The sequence below is a fragment of the Elephantulus edwardii genome, unplaced genomic scaffold (assembly GCF_000299155.1).
Source record: "Elephantulus edwardii isolate Elephantulus edwardi_28Jun2011 unplaced genomic scaffold, EleEdw1.0 scaffold00137, whole genome shotgun sequence".
Lineage (NCBI taxonomy): Eukaryota > Metazoa > Chordata > Mammalia > Macroscelidea > Macroscelididae > Elephantulus > Elephantulus edwardii.
The window spans coordinates 5,244,059-5,248,649 of record NW_006399887.1 but is presented as its reverse complement, the minus strand read 5'-3'; the positions used below and the strand labels follow the sequence as shown (position 1 = coordinate 5,248,649).

Genomic DNA, 4,591 nt, shown 5'->3' with positions numbered 1-4,591 from the left:
AAGAAAGGCGATCCAACCGAATGTGGAAACTACAGAACAATTTCACTGATTTCACATGCAAGCAAGATTTTACTGAAGATTATCCAAAAACGACTGGTTTTTACTTTAGATAAGTATATTCTCACTGAGTTAGGAGAAGTGAGAGAATATTGAGAAAGAAATCAATTTAGGCTCTGTAGGTTCAGATCTGTTTTTCATGAGGTTCTTATGAATTGTCTTCAACTCAGTTGGACTTTACAACAACAAATGAATTTAAAAAATTGAGGTAAGACAATAAAGAAATTCCCAGTTCACTATGTCTTCTGATTTCCCAACTGGAGGTACCATGAGTGTTAATTGTTGACCCAGGTCAGATGAAATCATTGACAATTTCATTTTTTTTCTTCATATCTTATAATGTTGCCTATCAATCTAGTGGTTAGAATTTTTGTTTTCCTGATATTGAGATGCAGTCTATATTCAAGGCTGCAGTGTTTCTTGATTCAGACCATTGACTTTTCAATCACTTACTATGGTGCTAAAAGCTGTACAAATAATAAGGATGACAAAAGAAAAATTGATGCCTTTGAGCAGTGGTGTTGCAGAAGAGTACAAAATATCTCATGGACTATCAAAAGAACAAACAGGTATGTCTTGAAGAATGGAAAGCCACACGGCTCCATGGAGGCAAGGATGGTGAAATTTAATCTCCCAGACTTTGGGAATGTTGCTAGGAAAGGCTATTCCTTGAAGAAGTGAGCTATGCTTGCAAAGACTGGGGAAAACAAAAGATATGAAGACCTTCAACCAGGTAGACTGACAAAGTTACTAAAGAAAATGAACTTTAGTATGTGAGAGACTGTAAGATTGGCGCAAGGAAAAGAAAAAGATTGGAGCGAGATAGGAGAGGGTTCAGATTTGTTGTTCATAGGGTTGCTATGAGTCATGCTTGAGAGCACCTAACAACAAAAACAACAACAACGATAGAACAATGGTTAAATGCTCAACTCCTCAACAAAACTCAGAAGTTTAAACCTGCTACAGGCTCTCCAAGACAGAGAAAAGAAATCTGGTGATCCACTCCCATGCAGGTTTACAGACTTTGAAGCCCTGGGGAGAAATTCTACTCTGTTCGAGAAAGAATTTCTGTGTGAGAATGAACTGGAGAGTACACAAAAACAACATTTATTTAAACATTTCTGTAGAGAAAAGAATGGCACTCAGCAGCAACAATGTGGAGAGAAGAAAAGCTTCACCTAAACGAAAACTAAATGAGATTTTTAGTTTAAAATCACTGAACGTTGAAATCTCAAGCTCTTAACAAAATTAAACTCCTATCATATCTTAAAACATTGATAAATGAAATCCCAAACAAATGCAAGGTGACCCATGTCAGGACATAGAGAAATGATTTTTAACAAATTGAGATATCACAATAATGTAGATCATCCTAAACATATAAATCATTCAGTGAAATTCATATTAGTATCAAGTTATAATTTACTTCTCTATTGTTGACTTTCTTTTTTTATTTTTTTTTAAGCTCACATACTAAGACACTAAAACTACATTATAGGTGAGTGAGACTTTTGAAAGAGGTACTGGTTCCCCTGGGTCTTTAATGTCTACTTTACAGTCAACCTTACAGGAAAAGTTGGGAAAACCAGAATGTGTCTGTACTTAAAGCAAGCAATCTGTACTGACATTCCTATGGGAGCTTTGGAAAATCACTGAAACCTTTTCACAGGCTTTAATATTATTTTTAATGTAGCAAATTGCACCAAATTTTAAGATAAAGAACATTGGACATTAAGAAAAGAGGCCTACCCTAGTCTTTCCGATCTAGGGTAGTTGCTTTTCTTCCTGTGTGTGATGTCATAGGCTTTTTAATTGGCTGATGGCAGAATATGGTGAATATGTTACTTATTTATACATATATTCTTTTTACATGTATTATTTTTCCCCCGACATATAAAAATCTTTAATGAAAATAGTTTCTGTACAAGTTATAAAACAGAAGTAACAAAGACCTTCCCCAGGCAGGAATGAGAGGCCTGAGCAGTGGAACTCTGAAAGGCCCAGGGCATGCCAGCTCCAAGGGGGCGGCTCTAGCTGGCTGCTGGCAAGTGGGGCTGTGGGCACAGGGGCCTATTTTTTCATGTGGGCCATCGATTACACTTCCCCCACCCCAAATCACAGTTTAAGGTTAAGTGAAACACTTAACAGGAAGCCAATTAGCAACCTGTGACACACTCCAAAACAAAGAAGTGGATTTTGTACAAAGGTGGTGGCTGAAGGTTTGAGCATCTAGACTGCTGCCATGGAGGAAGCAAAGGACCTACATCCCTGGGTCAGCACCTGAGGCAAGGTAAAGGTCCGAGAAGAGGGACGAACACATAGGTAAGCCTATTGTCTGTCAGCATGCAGGTCGAAACAGCAGGACAGGTGACGGCCCTACTGACTAGCACACAACTAGTGGGGACCTCCAGACTCCACAGCCAGCCACCCTCCCGGGTCCTAATATCCCATGAGCCGCTTGGCTTCTTCGCTCTGGACCTGCAGCGTCTCGCTCGCATACTTCTGAAGGCGCTCCATCTTCTTCCTTCCTCAATCTCTTGCTGTGACACAGCACAGGGACATGAGCGATGAACTTCTGCTGGCCGTCCTCACCTCCTTTCTCCTCGCTGCCTTCTTCATCAGACTCCTCCTCGTTGACAGCATAGATGTTGATTTCTTCTTCTTCCTCCTCCTCCTCTTCTTTTTCTCCTCTTGCTAGCCGGGCCGCTCTCTCGGTTTTCCACTAATTCAGCTCTGAGTTTCTTTTCATATTCCTGCTCCAAAGGTACAATAACACCATCGTCTTCATCTAAGTAACCATAGTACTCAAAATCAATGGCCTTCATGAGCTCAGCTCGAGTCTTTCTTGGAGGAGGAAGAGGTTCTCTTTCAAATAGCTCTCTAACACCAGGCAAATCTTTCGCTGCTCCAAAGTATTTGTAACCTCGATTTCCTGGGACTCCTTTTGCTTCATGATCCAGCACTTTAGGGCCAACTTTCCCTTAATCAGGACCTCCCAGCTCCTTTATCCGGACTTCCCAGTGTCCTTTTTCTTGCAGAAGTTTGTTAATTTCATCATTCAAGTCATGAATTCGGAATTCACCTAAACCAGCATTCTGAATCTGGGCCACTTTTTTAGAGATCTCTCCAATAATCTGATGTCTCCACTTTTCAGCTTTGGGCAGTTCAGTACATTCTGAGGCAAGAGACGGTCATCGTTCCTTCACTTTTCCCTCTTCTAGTTGAGCTTGGCGAAATCTCGCTAAGGCCGTCATGGCCTTTTCCGCATTTCGAGCCATGGTGCGCGAGAGGCCGCAGCCCCGGGTTCGCATGGCCCGGAACCCTCCAACTTTACATGTATTTTGAGAATAAAGGATAGGACTGTTCAGGCCCACACAAATTTTGGAAAAAAATATTGTTCATATATATTTTTGTGTGAAATTTCACTATTAGTTACTCTAATGTATTTTTTTTCATTAATTAAGATGGATATATTTCTTCAAAAATCCTGGTAGTACATTGGTTGAAACACTTGGATTCTAACAAAAAAGGTCAATGGTTCAAACCCATCAGTTGCTCTATGGAAGAAAGATGTGAAAATTTGCTTCCACAAAGATTTATAGCTATGAAAACTCTCAGGGGAAGTTCTAATCTATTCTATAGTGTTGCTATGTGTCAGAATCAACTAATTGACAGTGAGTTAGTGACATTACCTATTTCCAAAGTGATGCCAAATGTCGTGTTGATTCAAATATAGTTTAAGCAGATCAGATTTCACGTTAATATATCAGATTATTGTTAAAATGTGTAGCTGTTTTAAATTGTTTATTGGTTATCAAATGTGTTAAATTTCACTCTCAATAAATATTGCACAAACCTTGGAATGAGAGACTGATGTTCTAGCATATAATGTAGCCCCACATAGTTAGTAAGCTGGTGGTTTGTTTTCTGTAATGTAAAAATACCTTAAAATTAAAAGTGAGAATTAGAAAATTACTGATTCAGGAACCTCCATCAGTAGTAACACTGATAAGTTAAATTACTAAACTATGCAATAAAGTAATAAGGGACTGTTCGAAATAGCTTATACATAGTAACATAATCCTAATGGCAGTTATATGATGCAAACTATTTTCATCTCTGTTTTGTAGATGAGGCTAACTAGTTGCTGTCAAGTTGGCTATGCCTCATTGCAGACCATGTGTACCAAAATAGAAATAGAACTATGGTGGTCAGAATTTTCAGTGGCTAATTTTCCCTTATAGGTTGAAAAGGTATGGAGATAGGATGCATCCCTGGCGTACGCCCTTCCCAATTTTGAACCATGCTGTATTCCCTTGCTCTATTCTGACAACTGCCTCCTGGTCCAAGTATAGGATTCGCATTAGAACAATCAAGTGTTCTGGGATTCCCATTCTTCTCAGAGTCAGCCATAGTTTGTTATGATCCACACAGTCAAATGTCTTTGCATAGTCAATGAAACACAGAAAGACATTCCTCTGGTATTCCCTGCTTTCAGCTAAGAGCCATCTAACATCAGCTACAATATCCCTAG

The 4,591-nt window shown here is 39.4% G+C and overlaps 1 protein-coding gene and 1 pseudogene across 4 annotated transcripts in view; one reads left to right on the top strand and one right to left on the bottom strand.

Moving 5' to 3' along the window:
* GABRB1 (gamma-aminobutyric acid (GABA) A receptor, beta 1) overlaps positions 1-4,591 on the top strand; it is an 878,739-nt gene that overhangs the window by 405,900 nt on the left and 468,248 nt on the right. The window lies entirely within an intron of this gene.
* On the bottom strand, positions 2,497-3,341 carry LOC102849930 (annotated as a pseudogene).